At 44.3% G+C, this 17622-nt stretch overlaps 1 long non-coding RNA gene across 3 annotated transcripts in view; it reads left to right on the forward strand.

Annotated features, from left to right (window-relative positions):
* Positions 1-9893, forward strand: part of LOC146857257 (uncharacterized) — a 184759-nt gene extending 174866 nt beyond the window's left edge. For all 3 annotated transcript variants that reach the window (XR_014979556.1, XR_014979557.1, XR_014979558.1), the window contains 2 exons: positions 4507-4580; positions 9764-9893. This is a non-coding gene — a long non-coding RNA (uncharacterized LOC146857257). The remainder of the gene's footprint in view (positions 1-4506; positions 4581-9763) is intronic.
* Positions 9894-17622: the final 7729 nt, after the last annotated feature.

The following is a 17622-nucleotide window of genomic DNA, read 5'->3' on the forward strand; positions in this document are numbered from 1 at the left end:
ACAATTCCGACCCAAAACGAAACAGTTTGTCGATCACAAGACAAAAAACGGCGAGAACAATGCACCATTCGCATAGCACCGCATTCACGCCCAACATTCATGCCCAGGGAGATTAAGAGACCCGACTGTATCACCGGATGTGGAAGCGACCCCGAGGCCTGAATCCTGGTTCCCTGCATCAGGGGCGGCAGCGGAGCCGCCGAACCGCATCTTTAATAAGTGTTTCCTGAAATGATTTCCCCCGTATGTTGGCTAAAGGGATAGCGGAGGGAAATAGTGCTGGGATCCCTTCGCGGTTGTTATTAATGGCGCCATGCCTAGTTAAAAACGGGTAAGCGACTGATGCAGCCGAGTTTTAAATTTTGCCAACTTATGATATTTTAGACAGCGTTTGCGGGACTCGATCCCTTGTCCTGTGAGAGCCTTGATAACCAAAGGCACAAGACTTACCATTGAGCTATAGCTCCTGGTCTACACCAACATTACCCCTTCACTCGTATACGGAACATGTCTCTTTCACCCTCACGCGGATAGCATTAACGTAATAAGGATGCTCCGCTTCTCCGATCATACCCGTCCCTCGGCCTATGCACACCATACCTTCAGGCACTCCCACGGCGCTAAGCTTCAGAGCTTGCGGCGCCCCGCGCTAAATTTACATTACAGCATTTAAATCGGCTATAAACATCCTAACAAGCGCACACTGTGAGGCCCGCTCACCTGCCCTTAAGCCGCTTGGACTCCTTGACTTCCGAAGATGACGCTCGTGGTCCTAGCGGGAACTTGAAATGCGACCTCCGACTCCGGCAGGAGAGTGGACAAAGAGGCTTGAAAAGCCAGCGAGCCTGAAGACGCCCCCTCTTTGTCCACTCTCCTGCCGGAGTCGGAGGTCGCATTTCAAGTTCCCCACCCACCCATCCCTGAAGTTAAGGTTTCGGGTTAAGCGGGGTCTCGGGGTACTGGCGGGGTCCTGGGCAAGAGGAATGACAGGGACTCCGTTAGTCGGTGCCATTTTTGACCCCAGAACAGGTTTTGAAAATCATCATGGGCTCCGGGCTGGCGAGAGATTTGGGGCTGACCTGCTGGTGGCTCTGGATTCTCTAGCTCTACCCTGGAAGCCGTTGGTGGTCACAAGTGGTGGCAGATTATTTACCTGCGGCTCTGTTGACCGGAGGGCAGTCAACCTAAGGAGAGCAGGCTATCTTGGTTGTGGCCTGCTGGCACAGCCCGAAGGTAAAGCAAAGGCCCTTTGAGGGCGGGATGTAAATATAATGACAATGCGTGAATTTTGAGATTTATTTGAATGCTGTGGTGTTTATAAGAAAAGTGTTTTAAAAGATTCTACAAATAAATAAGAAAGGCCAATGGAATAATTGGCCAGAAAGTTAATTTAATAAAACGTACACACTGTGAAGTACAACCTGTCCTGAGATGAACATTTCCATGTATAGATGCCTTTAGTGCTGAACGGTACAGGCTCCAGGGCAATTCGTGTTAAATGCCGTGTCAGTCTCACCTTGAGGTCTCCGCTCTGCATATTACACAGCATGAAGGTACACACAGCCCTGCGAGCCTTCCCCACCATGAGTGCTAAGCTATGCACAGTTCAGTGGGTACCTCAAACTTCCCCATGCGGGGGTCTCCAGCTCTACATAGCATAGTGCCCAATCACCTTGGGTCTTCTTTTGTGTACTGCACAACCTATGCAAAGGCAGTGTTAGTTCCGCCTGGAGGCATCTGCTGAGATTAGAGCATCACATGAGGTCACCTGGGGTCTCTGCTCTGCTTACCTCAACCTGCAGTATGAGTCTTCCACAGGCATGGGTCTTCTCTTCTGCTCTGCAAACAACAGTTGGAAGGGCCAAACAGTGACATTTGGTGGCATCTCAAGAGCATATTTCCAGGGGACCTGTTCCAAACAAAACTCACGGAACTAAACAATTTGAAACAATGTGTCGGATGTTATGGTATGGATACGGGTGACTTGACATCCCAAGCAGAAGACGATCCCAAAGAACATCAGTATCCTATCAACATTTCGGTATTAAAGCCACTGCATCCTGTCCTGAAAGTCATCCTACAGCTGTAAAATTCAGCTCTGCCCTTTAGAAAGTTGACAGCTCCACCGCATTATATTTGACACGGAAGAAGTAATAAGGTCGGCAGTGCTTTCAAAGAAGCTAGCAAGCAACCCCATCATCACCAGTGCCAAGCTAGGACTTCAGAACTGTAAAGTGAACAAGATCAGCAGACCTCTTTAGAACAGTGTGAGTGGGAGTAAAAGAAAAAGCATTCAAAAAATAAATCTTAGAAAGCTAAGATTGTTCCTGAACGTTTATATCCTCGTTCCAAAGGAATGCCACTTTTATAGTCTAGACTGGGACATTTTCCTACACATTTCCTCCAGTCCCACCACCACAGAAGAGGATCTCGGAGCTGAAACAGCACAAAGCAAATTGATTGTCATCAATCCAGAGTGGTTTTGGTAATGGTCCTACCTTGATCTTCTGCGGTTATCCACATGATACACACCACTCCATAAACATGGAAGACATCCATATGCATGTCTGTATCTATCCTCACATCTTTCTTCCACATGCCAAACTTGCATGCAGCTACCAGTTCACCGCATACCATGTAGAGCACACCTCCAATCCTTGCACACATCACCCAATCATCACCCAATCAAACATGAACCTCACAGCGTACACCCAGGAACCACATGTAAAGTGGAGCACTTTGTGGCCTCATCAGGGGTTGGAAGCACTATGCGCAGTCCTACAATACAACACTCTGCTTCCTCTCACGCTCCTTTGCTCACTCTCTCACTACTACAAGTTCTCAGTCATCAGTCTTCCAAAGCTTTCCATTAGGCCTTTACATGGGGCATACAGCAGGGGCAATGTTATTTTTTCATCTCTGGCACTACAAAATATTGCCGGAAGAGTCATACGCCAGTGCCTGCACCACTACAGTTTGCTGTGTTCAGATTCCAGTCCCAATGTTTATTTGAGGTTTCTTTCTCTGCTCAGCCACTCTGTGCTAGTCTCATGTAAGGGGCCCTTCCCCATGGTGTAGGCCCTCATTCTAAAGCCATCCCCATCCCAATGCCACATTGCATGGTGCAGAGTACAAGACATACTTGTCTTATGTCTGGGTGATAAAGAAATAGCAGTTAGGGATCATAATCTTTTGATCATTTCTTCCATGATTTCCCTACACATGCTTTACACTCTTACGCTCCAGAAGGCATACTTAGGTACCCGTCATTCCTGGGAGCCCCTTGCCTTTTTTACATGGTAACATTCATGGGGGCATCCAATGGTCTTCTCAACAAGGTGTCTCCTTTCCTGCTTTACAGTGATTTATGGTAATACCCTTTTAAAGGCGCACCTTGCTCTTTCACCCCCCTGACTTGCTAGTACTAACTAGTACTGCCACTATTGATGATATTTATAAAGTGGACTTCACCACCAGGTCAACTGTCGGCACAATACACTGTACAATACGGTAACAGCTGACTGGGAGAGTTCTCCTATGGCAGCCATGTTGATGGTATCAGTGGATTCGGGGCACGTCCAGGGTGTGCTGCTCCTGAACTGTTCTGAACACAGGGCCCTGAAAGATCTACTCATTGACTTGATGCACAGCGACATGACCAAGCAGAGGCGCCTTGGACCTGCGAAAGCTCTCGAGGAACACTTCCGTCTTCATTTACACCCACACAACTGAAAGAGTGTGCAATGCTAGTGATTAACAAGCTTGCTTTTAAAACACACCAAATAGTAGATTTGATTGCAAATATCCTAGAAAAGTACAGAATCCTGCAATCTTAGTCCGTGCAGTTGCAGACAAACACATGCGAATGTTTAATTACCTTTGTAAAAAAACTAATTAACTCGAAGTAGAAGGATGTCTTCGCAGTCCTGAGGTCGTGGTCTGTCGTGGTCTGTCTGCGGTGCAGAAGGAGGATACTGGCAAACAAATTCCCATTCAAAGCATGTCAGGCAGAATTAATATGTAACAATGTGAGACACCTATAATCAGCATCAGGTCCCCCCCAGTCCTGCTGGGGCAGTGAGGGCTGCACCAGGTCTACCCAGTTGTTCAGGTATTGCCATAAAAATAAACATTCTATACCGAGCTATCAAATGTATACCCATTCCCATATAAACTCCTCCTCCTGTATAAATTCATCCATGTACCATTTCGAGGTCACAATAATGAAAGACACATGATCTACAGAAATGCAGCACTGTAGCCTGCTTAATTTACACCACAATTCCACTGAGTTAGGCATCATATATATAGACCTCATGGACTATCAGTTATTCCCACAAAAAGCCTTGGGAACTGATCATCACAGGCAAAAACTGATGGATAATCCTGTCTCATTCCCATGAAAATGATGGGGAAACTAGAACAATAAAATGCAGCTTTATGTATTTATTTATGTTGCTTTATTTATTCACTTATTCATGTACTTATTTATTATTTATTGAGCAGATCCTTGTGCCAGCTCCCCTGCGACAGTTCTCCTGTCCAGCTTGCCCACAGTCCGCAACCCTCTGCTGCCTTAGGTTTGTGCCTCCTATGCTCGTTTTCTGCCTTCTTTTCTTCTAATTTTCTGCTAATTTTTCTGACTTTTTCTGCCCACCCCTGCCCTCTATTTTGCTATTTTGCCTCATTCTGCCTGCTATTTTGCCTCTTTCTCCTCGTTTCTGACCTTTATTTGACCTCTTTCTGCTCGTTTCTGATCTTTATTTTGCCTCTTTCTGCTCGTTTCTGCCCATTATATTCCCTTTTCTGCTTGTTTCTGACCTTTATTGTTCCTCTTTCTGCTTGTTTCTGACCCTATTTTTCTTCTTTTTGCTAGTTTCTGACCTTTGTTTTTCTTCTTTCTGGTCGTTTCTGACCTGGCTCTTTGACGGAGATGTCGCATCCACAGCACCCAGATACTCCTAGGTGTGACAGTGCTGCACTTCACAAATGCCGATTGATTGATTTAATATCTATCTATGCTTTTTTGAGTACAACCTACCGCCTTGCGGACAGCTTAGGGTACTTGCCTATCAAACAGGCATTTTGAAGTTGCTGGGAGCACTGGTCGCTTTGAAATGACAAGCTGTCTGATTGGATGGTGCTTAAATCAAGACAGAGCTTTAGAATTGCTTTACTAAGGCAATATCTAGCTTTTTTGAAGATTTGCAGCATTGTGAAGAAGATAGATTCTTCTGGAAGGAATGCAGGCTTGAAGGGTCTTCAAGTTGGGACATAAAGAAGTTGAAAAAAGGGCAATATTGACTGAAGTTTTTACCACAGTATTTTCCCGACCACATCTTGTTCTGATTGTATTTTTCAGCTTAAGAGGAACAAAGGAGATCATTATAAAGGGGAACACATTTTTGATAATGTCCCGTACTTGTGCCTCAATACACCTTGTGGTGGGAGAAACAAATAATACCCTTTGTGTGATATAGAGACTGAAATTACTTCAGGAAAGGCAGAGATACATGTTCCATTTTTCTTTAGTAGGCTTGGTGCCCAGTTCTTGACTCTCAAATTACAAATCTCTGTGCAGTTAAAGTACTGGCATGACTACTATTTTCATGAAGATGACTGCTGAGTTCTTTAAAATGCTATCAGATGTGACTTATATGGGCAAGGGCAACCAGACAACTACTCAAGGCTCACTCACATAATACACAATGGTTTTGCAAAAATTGCACCTATTTTACATGTAAAAAATGTGCAATTTCGCCGATGGTTTTAGCCTGGGATTTCAAGAATGGAATATTGTTACACCTTAATATTGTAGCAAAAATATTGAGGAGAAAAATATCCAACTTTAAGTGTATATCGCGAAGTATACATTAACTATTCTTGACTCCACATCTATGTACATTGGATAGATATATAAGTATACATATATATGTATATGTATGTACATATATATATATTCACTGAAAAAAACATAGGTTTCAGGCACGTTATAGTTAGAAATTAGAATTTAAGAAAACCTTTGAAATTCACTGAAAAAACCATAGGTTTCAGGGATGTTAGAGTTAGTTGGATATTTCACTCATAGAAAACCATAGAAATTCCCCTGTCATATTTAGTTGAGCTAAATATAACTCGCGCCCCCGCAATGCACTGCTCCAACGTACGCCACTCCAGCGTAGGAGTATGTATAAATAGGCCAGGCCCTAGGCATGGTTCACTTGTGGGAAGACCAACAAGTCTATCAGAGCGGCAGCCCTCACCCTGGCACGTGGCTGCTGCCATAACCGCGGGCCTCCTCGACACAAGCCCCCTGCGAACCCAGCGGCACAGCACCGCAGACTTATGTCTGTACCAACTACTGCCTTCGATCTACACTGCAGGGCTCACAATTCAGATGCAGTGGCGATTGCAGATGTCGCAGTCCAGTTCGCAAGACACAATGCTCCCAGTGCGGCCCGCCCAGACCACGCATCATCGCAGGGTGCTCACACCCTATGTGCTTGAGGTACTATTAACTCACTGCACCATAAGTCATCCCCACGTGGCCTTATCAAGGCAGAATTCATTAGACAAAACACATTGCTCCCAGTGCGGCCCGCCGGGACCACGTATCATTGCAGGGTGCGCACACACTGAGTAATCCAGTTGCCACTAACTGTGCAGCTCAACTCAATGCCACATGGCTGTGCGCCCATCCTGACCGCTGCCTCCGCCCTACGCTGGGGTTACACGGTTCACAATTCAAGATTAGTAGCGATGCAAATTGTGTAAGAGACTATAATGGGTTAAGAAGACAAAATACTCCCAATCTGTGCAGCTCAAGTCAACGTCACCTGCCTGTGGGCCTTTGCTGACCGCTGCCTCCGGCCTACACTGTGGAAGACTGGCGACACAAGCCACTCCCAACTGTGTAACTGTGTCCTGAATCCTGAATGGCAGTGACCACAGCACCAGACTCCCTTCGATCAGTGAAGGGTATTTGCATATGGAAGGCCGGCGACACATGGTGCCACTGAACCTGCACTACGCAGGCCAGTGGGGCCACCAATGTATGCACGTGGCTGTGGGCCCTTGCTCACCGCTACCTCTGGCCTACACTGTGGAAGACTAGCAACAAATGGTGCCACTAACCGTCTTCAACACAAGTCGATCCCACATGTGGAACTGTGTCCTGAGTGCTGAATGGCAGTGACCCCAACTCCGTGAGACAACCACAGCACCAGACTCCCTTCGATCAGTGAGGCATATTTCCATATGCAACGGCGGCGACATGTCGTGCCAATAACTCTGTTCAACACAAGCCGATCCCACATGTGTAACTGTGTCCTGAGTCCTGAATGGCAGTCACCCCAAGTCCGTGGCAGCGACCACAGCACCACACTCCCTTCGATCAGTGAGGCATATCTCGATTTGCAAGGCCTGCAAACCGTAGTCCCACTAACCCTCTTTAACACAAGCTGATCCCACATGTGTAACTGTGTCCTGAGTCCAGAATGGCAGTGCCCCAAGTCCGTGGCACCGACCTCAGCACCACACTCCCTTTGATCAGTGAGGGGTATTTCCATGTGCAACTACAGACTCCAGTAGGCAAGTAACTATCACAGTCCTACACCCTACATATTAACCTTTTAGTATCCTCGCTTAAAGAACTTTTTTTTGGTATCAGTTATAGCTTTACTGCAATGATCAAATTAATCTTCAAATGCAAACTAACATGGAATAGCAGTCTACACTGCAGGCAGTACAGCTCGCAATTCCAATTTTAAATGCTAATTTCTAACAACAAGATTGGACTCAGAAAATACAACACTTCATCAGTGTATCCTATACTTATTTAATCTTTTCATCATACCCCTATACTGCACTCAGTAGGGCTCACAATGAAAATTATTTCTTCATTCATTAACTAGAGTCCACTAGGCAAGTAACTATTACAGGCCTCAAATCTACATAATATCCTTTTAGTATCCTTTCTTCTTGAACATTTTTTATATCAGTTATAGCTTTATCACAATCACCAAATTCAATTTCAAGTACAAACGAACACTCAGCAGTCTACACTGCGGGCAGCAGACCTCGTGATTTGAGTTTTGGACACGTGGTGCCAACTAACACTGTCCAACACAAGCCGATACCACATGTTTAACTGTATCCTGAGTCCTGAATGGCAGTGACCTCAAGTCCGTGGCAGCGACTACAGCAGCATACTCCCTTTGATCAGTTGGCATATTTCCATATGCAAGGCCGGCGACACTTGGTGGCACTAACCTTCTTTAACACAAGTCGATCCCACATGTGTAACTGTGTCCTGAGTCCTGAATAGCAGTCACCCCAAGTCTGTGGCAGCGAGCACAGCACAAACTCCCTCTGATCAGTGAGGCATATTTCCATACGCAAGGCCAACAGCATGTGATGCCACTAACCCTGTTCAACACAAGCCGATCCCAAATGATTCTTCTTGGTCCATCCGCACAGGGACACTTCTGGGCCCAAGAATGTTGTTGGGGGAATGATGGTAATGTGGGAAGAGGGTGCGTTATCTGATGATGTGGGGAGAGGCAACGTCAAAGGGGTATCTATCACAGAAAGAACTCCGATATGTTTTCACAAATGCCTCGGACAAATGCCAGCTGACGGACTGAATCACAAAATGATTTTTCAATACTTATGTAGTGTGAGTTATGAACAGTTCGCACCCAGGCTCGCAGGGGGACAGCTGCGGCCCGTTCACTCGACTCACAGACTCAGTATTACGAGCCGTCAGCGTCATTGTAGCTATCCCTGCCCTGTTCCGTTGTATGCCACACCACGCCACTTCGATTACGTTCCGACGTTGGCCCCACATAGCTACCTGTCGCAGGCATACTCGATGTTGGTGTGAAGGTCAGTGGTCTAGTTCTCAACATCTCACGGCCACTCCCTGAGGGCAGGTTTGTACACACACCACACCCATCCGGCACATGGGTCACAGGCCATGTGACCACGCAAATATAATAGATTGACAACGTCACATTCTTTATTGCCGGTGCTGACTGGATGGCAGACGCTCCACGTGTCTCAACCATAAAGAGCCTTTGAAAAGTTGTGCAGAAGGTTAGTTGCACCCTGATCTGTATAACCGTCAGGGGCCTCCCACCCCCTTGGCGCAGACTTCACATGCACAGGGTTAGTGTCACCCAAAGCTCATATGGCCATCAGGGGCCTACCACCACGTGGCACGGTCTTGAGTTCCACAGTCTTAGCGGCCCCAAAAGCTGATGTGGTCTCCGCCCTTGATGATTTAGGACTCAGCGACATGTGTGAGACCTGCCGGGCCACAGAGAAGCTGATGTGGTCTCTACCATTGATGACTCAGGACTCAGTGACATTTTTGAGATCTGCTGGGCCGTGGAGAAGATGATGTGGTGTCCGCGATTCATGACTCAGGACTCAGCGACAAATCTGGGATGCGTGGAGTTTTGACAGGCACGTGGAGTGCCCACTGCTGCACACTCCGGTGGCACCAGGTAATTATTTGCTCATGGATGCGCATGGGCGGCAGAGTCTCTCTCTCTCTCCCTCTCTCTCTCTCTCTCTCTCTGTCTCTCTCTCTCTTCCTTCTATCTCTCTAACTCTCTCTCTCTTCCTTCTCCCTTTCTCACTCCCTTTCTTTCCTTCCCTCTCTTTTTCTCTCTGGCTTTTTTTCCTTCTCTGTTTCTCTGTGTCTCTCTCCTTTGATATGCGCATTACACACGTCCTTATTTTGTGCTTTATTTTCCAGGCTCTGTCGTCGACATCCATGGTCCCCACAGGAGTGTTCTGCCTTGCTGTTTTGTATTATGTTTGATACATTTTGTTTATTAGTTTATGATTCATATATATCTGTTAATAAAAAATAAAGTTTGAAAATAGTTTATCGTTTACATATATATGTTTATAAAAAGATAATGTTTGAAAAAAAAATTAATATGTTTTTTGTTGTTTTCTTAAATGCTGTGTGACTCTTTCTTGTTCTTATTACTGTTATTTGATGGAATCCACCATGGTGTTACATTTTGGGACAGTTATCGCGGGAATACCGGTGATGTCTGCAGTTTGCACCAACTTCTGAATAGTGTGTTACATTTATCTTAACTTTACTTCATTAAAGTGCTGATAATGAAATGCAGAATAGCCGTTCCTGTGCAAAAAGACACGAGGGGCACCTTTGCGATTTATTCTAAATACTAAAATCCTGTATTGAATTGCACTGAGGTAGTGGCTGCGCTTACAGTGTACACACAATCAATTAAGAAATCTCATTGTATTTATATTGATTGGGAATAGTGCGTCAGGTGCTGGATCTTGACGAGATACACTGCCCAGTTTGTATATTGTTCTGCAGATGAAAAAAATCACATCACAACTTTCACACCAACTGCAATGCAAAACATATTCCGGCGATAAGCCACGTTAGCACCAAGGATTTTACACCTGCTTTCTGCTGGTGTTAAGCAGGGCGACTACCTGCACCATGAAAGAGAACACAGCCAAGAGCCACACCAGAACACCCACAGGTGGAGTGTGGAGTAGTGTGGCTCACTGGTTAGAGGCAGCAGACCCGGAAGCAGAGGACGGCCCGGGACCAGGGTTCAATTCCCGACGCGGCAGGGTCTTGGACCAGGGCCAGCGGACTCTTTTTTTTTTTTTAATTTTTTTTATTGTTGAAACTGAAGGTGTCAAGCAACATTAAAGTTAAGACAGACAGTATCACGTTACAAAAAACCAAAAACATCTCAAATACAGTGAATCAAGATCTTTGTACAGTAACAAAAACAATTAGAAGATGACCTGAATGAAAAGAGAGTCAAAAAAAGTTTTCCCAAATTTTTTCGAATTTTCTCCCCCCTCCAATCCTCGCTGCATAGTTACGCTCGCTAATCTTAACTCTTTGCATTTTACGCAGCCATTCATAGAAAGATGGACTCTGAGTAGATCGCCAATTCTGAAGAAGCAATGATCTTGCCACTGCCATGCAGATAAACAGGAGTTTAGTATGTGAAACAGAAATATTTAAATTCTGGTCCAAACCGTGCAGCATCAAATTGGAATTAAAAGATATCTGGATATGCAAAATAGAAGATAAAAAAGCAAAAATATCTCTCCAGAACTCTTTGATCATGCTACATTCAACTATGACGTGTGTCCAGTTAGCGGGGGCAAAATTTTGACAACGAAAACAGATCGGAGCGTAATTACTAAACATTTTGGCAATTACTGCCGGGGTATAGTAGAGGAGCCATTTCCCAAAAAATATCATTCTACGCCAATTGGCTCCCCGTAAAATGGAGAAATTATATTTATTAATAGTCCGCCACGTCGATACGGATAAAACCTGCTTTTCGTGTTCCCACCATTTTTGGACTGCTTTCGATTCTAAATCGTCTTGTTTAGTCTGAGCAAGATGACGTTTCCATTCACCAGGTTTCCTAATTAAAGTAGTATTAAACAGGAGATCGTTGTTAAAAGGGGAAATCTGAGTAAAGGAGGTAGGGGCAAACGACATTAAAAGTTTATAAATTAGATCATAAGACCCGGCTAACAAAAAGTTACCTGAAAGTAGTAGGCGCATCTCGGGCGGAGTTAACCACCTAGAGTGATGTAAAAAATCGCCTACTGTACTAAAGCCGGCTTTAGACCAATAGCCCATTAAATGCGGGCTTACCACCTGTCCTCTTGAGGAAAGTAAATTAATCAGTAAAGAGGAGGTATTAAAGAGAGAAATAGAGTATCGACTAATCAAAGCCTTACGCTTCATAAAGAACCAAGCAATTATTTTATACCTAACCAATTTTGGAGATTTAGGTATTTGAAGAGGGGAAGATATTTGACTCTCTGAAAAAATTAAATCGAAAAAAAAACTAATATAATAATTTGGAGTCGGGGAAGGGACCTTGAGACGAGTTAAGTACTGAGCAAAATATGCGTAGTAATAGTCTCTAATGTTTGGAAGTGCCAGACCGCCATTATCTAAACCCTCGTAAAGGGTAGTCAACGCAATCCGGGGCTTTTTATATGACCACAAAAAACTTGAGAATAAGGATTCTATTTTAGAAAAGAAAGACCCAGGGAGAAAACACGGGATTGTTGAAAACAGAAAGTTGAGCAGTGGTAAAATGGACATTTTAATCAGGGCGACTCTGCCTAGTAATGATATAGGTAATTTATTCCAGCGAATTAACATCGAACGAACCCTTTGGAGGAGGGGAACAAAATTCAAACCGAAAAGATCTGTAACTGAAGAAGAAAAAAACACCCCCAGATATCTTTTAGGTTTATTATTTATGCAACCTCGTAGATCCGGATGTAATTCTGGAATGTGATTGCCACAAATCAATATTTCGGTCTTTTTTTTATTAATCCTATAGCCCCCAAAAGATTCATATTGCTCAAAAATCCGAAGTGTCTGAGCTTGAGACTGCAAATCGGATTTAATGAGCAACATGATGTCGTCAGCATAAAGTTTTATCTTAGACATAAATGGGATTGGAGGTGCAATCTCTGCGGACTTACGAATAGCTATTGCGAGGGGTTCGATAAAAAAGGCGAAAAGAATCGGTGATAAGGGGCACCCCTGACGAGTTCCACGGTTAACTGCAACAGATCCAACCAAATGTGAATTAATAATAATATTAGCTTTTGCGCCAGAATAAAGAATAGGGCCAGCGGACTCGATAATTCTCACCTCGGTGCCTACTCTAACCAGGGATCACACTCAGCAGCTCTGGGAATTAGCTTGCCTCATCTCCACAACGGCCCCCCACATTCGCCGGGGATGCCTGGTTTCACCTTGGAGATACCCATGAGGGACCATCTCACAGGGATAGCCAGGACGGGTTCCCCAGCGGTCTACAGCGCCACTACGCCTCGGCAGCAGTGCGCTTTACAAAAAAACACATACATACATACATACAGGTGCCATAGAGTTAATGAGCATGATACAAGATACCCATGAGGGTCACAAGACTCATGGCAACAACTCCAGGACCGCCAACTCTCCCCAAATCCGCATCTGAGCAAGTGTGTCTCTGTGGTCATTGTGTTAGCATGATAGGCATGAGCCCTGCAACATCACAGTGTGCTGTCACCTGAGCGTTGGCAGTGAGCCGGACATGTAGCTATGCACGCATCCTCCTGCATGCACAACTGACGTGTGCTGGTCCAGGGTACACAGGTCAGCTCAGAGGTATGACTATCCGGCAAGGCACATGTCTGTGTACAGGAAGTGCAGTAAGTGTGTCTCTGTGTTCTGGTGTGGCCTGCCACAAGGGCCGCAGCAGTCGATGTTGTAAAGTGGCATGCACCACCTCCAAACATCTCTGTGATGGTGTAGTTGGAATACAGCAGGACATGCGCGAATAGGCATTACAATGGTGTGCCGTACAAGTGCATGAGAGACAACAGCGCACCATACAAAAGTGTGGGGGCTCATGCAAGGGAGGAGCAGCTGTTTGGCAATGTAACAGACAGTGAACTCGCTCATGTGCCACGTGCTGGTCATCTCATCCATGATGACCACGGTCGCAGACATCCCACAACACCAACGAGTGGCCTTTGTACACATCCTGTATGAATGCAGCGTGGTTTTCACTTCTATGCTCGTTCAGTGGTGTGATGTTGGCGGGTTGTGTAACTTGTGCTCCTTGCTGGTGTGTTTCATTTTGGCCATTGTTTGTCTACACTTGTGTTGTACTTAATTGTGCTTGTGTGTCATTCTGCCCATCTCCCCCCGTCTCCCCACTCCCTGCTTCTTCCTCTTCCTGGTGCTATTGTGTCTATAATTTTGTTGCTCCACACATAAATACATGTAAAGAACAAATTAGAATAGTTCCTTGATTCTTTTAGGTTTCAAAACTTCTCTCTATTGGTTTCTTTTTAATTTTCCATATAAACAGTTTTTTTAATATTCAACAACACATAGAAGTCAAAAGGGCAACGTATTCTATCAACACACTCTCTAGAACATTCTACAACATGTGCAGGTTAAAAGTTCATCATTTTTTTTAAACTTGACGATATTTTTTGCAAAATTTTCTCGAACATTTAACGACACGTGCAGGTTAAAAGTTCACGATTGTTTTAAGTTTGAACAGTGCCTTCCAAATGCAAGTAGAAGGTGTGGTTGAGTTGAGCAAATTTTATCCTATGATAAGTACTCCAAGTTGAAACAGCTTTTTCTTAACCAATCACAAAGATGCTTTTCCACAAAACGAATGTGCACCCTACTTTTAAAAAAGAATGCTTTTCATCTCCCATTCACGCATCATTTTGTATGGCAAAAAAAAGTAGTTCCCCATCTTTAAACATATCTCTTATTCTACAAAGGAACTGCATGAGCTACAGACATCTTTCCATACCTTCCAGCCATACCTTTAAAATGCTAGTGTGGATCGTAGGACATAGTTATATTTTCTGGTGCAAGAGGTACGCAGAACACAGATGTATTGACTTAGACCTAGGTTTGCAAAATGTGGACATTAAATGGTTTGCACAGAGAGGATTGAAGTGGCACCAATTGCTACCCTTGTTTAAAACCTCTTTGCATCTTCCACACCCTGACCTCATGATTGTGCATTGTGGTGGAAATGACCTAGGCACATTGACTGGGGTAGGTTTGGAAATGCTTATGAAGGACACCTTTGGACACCTCAGCTCAGCACCACGTGACTCTGGACTATAGCTCACTTAATAGCTCACATAATTTCCACGCAGGCCTAGAGGTTCTTATGACCCATAGGGGTGAGTAGTTTGCGCTTTACAAATACCGAATTGAATTGATACAAGCAAATTTACCTTTGCACTCCCTGTATAACACCCCCTAAGCACCATACACAGGTTACGATGTTCAAAACAAAAGTTCCTCCAAGTAGGTATAACTACATGCTGACACTACCTGCCAGATGTAGCACAGTGGCCAGAGCACATGACATCACAGCATATGACACACAGTTTGGACTCACGCTTTCATCCAGTCCGGCAACACCTCTGCTTAGCACCATGAGACTCTAGACAATACCTCACATATTTTCCGTATCCCAGGACTTTCAGACCAGTAGGAGTCAGTACTTTGTCCTAGTAGGTATAAACACATGCTGTCACTACTTCCACAGGTGTACTGCAGCGGCCAGGGCACAAGACTTCACACAATAAGAGACAGTTTAGGCTCATGCTTTCATCCTCGACTCCCGCAGCAGCTCACCTTAGCAGCATCAGACTCTAAGCAATAACTCACTTAACTTCCATACCCAGCACTTTCAGACCGGTAGGTATGAGTAGTTCGCTTCGCACCCCCTCTATAGCACACCCTAAACAACCCACAGAGGTTACAGTGCTCCTACTCTCCTCTTTCCTACTTTTTTTCCCTTTTTTTCCCTTACTCCCTTCAACAGAATCACAAAATGGCGGCCAACACTTCCTAGTTGCAACCGCTCGCAGCGCTTCCAACCAATAAGCAGCAAGCTCATGCTCGTAACGCCTCAGGCAATCAGATGGCAGAAATCCCAAATATCGCTATCTGTAAATTTTGATAATTCTCAAAAACTACTGAACGGATTTACACCAAATAAACAAAAGCGTGCTTTCTAGACCAAGACCATACTCCCTGCCAAATGTGGGGTAATTCCGTTCACTCATTCGACCTGTAGCCTTGTCTAAAGTTTCCTAAGGAAATTAACATGGAGAAAACATGTTTTGGGACCCCCCTTTTTTCTCAGCCCCCCTTGACGAATCACCCCCAACAAAGAATTAGTTTGGAAAATGTCATGAAGATTCATCAAACGACGCCAAAGTTATAAGCAAAACAAAAAATGCTCTTCCTATGGAAACTTTGTCCTAACTATAACTACCTACTGGCGACCGTGATGTCACTGACCATGTCATGAATGTTGTATTATGTGACATTATCGGCAGTGCATTGCGGGGGTGCGTGTTATAGTTAACTCAACTAACTATACCTGCCTAATTTCTCTGATTTTGCACGAGTGAAATGTCCAACTAACTATACCGTCCCTGAAACCTACGTTATTTTTCAGTGAATTTCAAAGGTTTTTTAAATACTAATTTCTAATTATAACGTCCCTGAAACCTATGTTTTTTTTCAGTGAATTTCAAAGGTTTTTTAAATGCTAATTTCTATCTATAATGTCCCTGAAACCTATGTTTTTTTCAGTGTATTTCACAGGATCTTTAAATGCTAATTTCTAACTATAACGTCCCTGAAACCTGTGTTTTTTTCAGTGAATTTCAAAGGTTTTTTAAAAGCTAATTTCTATCTATGCCTACATAGGTAGGACATGTGCAGAAAGAGGATGAAAGGTGCAGAAAGAAGCAAGAGAAATCAGAAAGAAGCATTTGCTGCATGTAGGGCTACTCCAGCCACTTATTATGCCAGAGGCCAAATCACCCAGACAACTCACCGCTCCCTCGCCCACAGAGCTCCAGACGTGCCAGTCTAAGGGGCATATTAAGGTCCATTAAGGCCCGTTAATTCTATCAGGGTACCTTCACCACCTGGCCACAGCCCCTTTCCAATGAATGTCATCGCATTGGGGAAACCTTGGTGCTTTCCATGCACAAGTAAATTCTCAGTGAATACCAGGAAAGGGACTGCCCTACCCTCAAGAAGGAGGGGGCTTAAGGGGACTGGATCAGGCAGGTCAGTCACTTTCATTGCTCTGGGTGAATGGCGTGTGAAAACTATAGCCCAAGTCACTTTCAAAAGAAGGCCTTAGAAAGCACCTCCTTTTACCCAAAAAAATTCCCTCAGTAAAATCCAAATCCCTCAAATGGCAGGGACAGTGTGGAAAGACGAGGCAAGCAAGGGCTGTCTTCCACTGAGCCCTAGAGCATGGAGGGAGGCTGCAAACACCATGTCAACGAACGCTTCCAGGCAATCATTCCACTCACGGCATTTGTCACAACACCGACCACACTCATGGAAAGGCCCGAGTATCCTGGAGAACAGGTCTTAAAAGGTTCTACCTACAAAAAAAACACGCATCACATACAAACAACTCAGAAGGTGGTTATACTACATAATATGTGTGTTTTTAAGTATTAATCTATTGAAGACTGGTGGAACTTCCAGCTGACCCATTGCAAATTGTTTTTACGGGATCCTGGAATATGCCTTTTGCCACAGGACTATTAATCCAGCATACAGTTTCAGATAAAAGGCGACCAACTACAGCCAAAAGTCACACGTAATGCAATTGGAACCCACTGAACTTTTTTCCAGTTGAACTGGGTCCATTAGGAAGCCCAGTTGTAACTGGTCAAGCGCAGTTCCCCCACAGGCCATTCTAAAAACAAGAGAACATTGAACCATAATAAAGTATTTTGCCTCCTTTACTTTTCTTTACTTATCCTAATTGCAAACAACAACCTACACCACAGAAATCTTTAAATGCTTACTTAGCCCAGGACAAAAAAAAAACTGGAAACCGATTAGAACATTGCTCACCTCCATTTTATTTAAACATGGAATTGCTTAAAAGCAAATACTTAGCTTGTCCACAACTACACAAAATTCTATATAATACTCGTTTTTTTGTTAAATAGCCTTTTCTCTATGGTTGTTTCTGTCCCAGTTTGTCTGTTTTG

The sequence above is a fragment of the Triturus cristatus genome, chromosome 3_2, assembly GCF_964204655.1.
Source record: "Triturus cristatus chromosome 3_2, aTriCri1.1, whole genome shotgun sequence".
In the NCBI taxonomy this organism is placed as follows: Eukaryota; Metazoa; Chordata; class Amphibia; order Caudata; family Salamandridae; genus Triturus; species Triturus cristatus.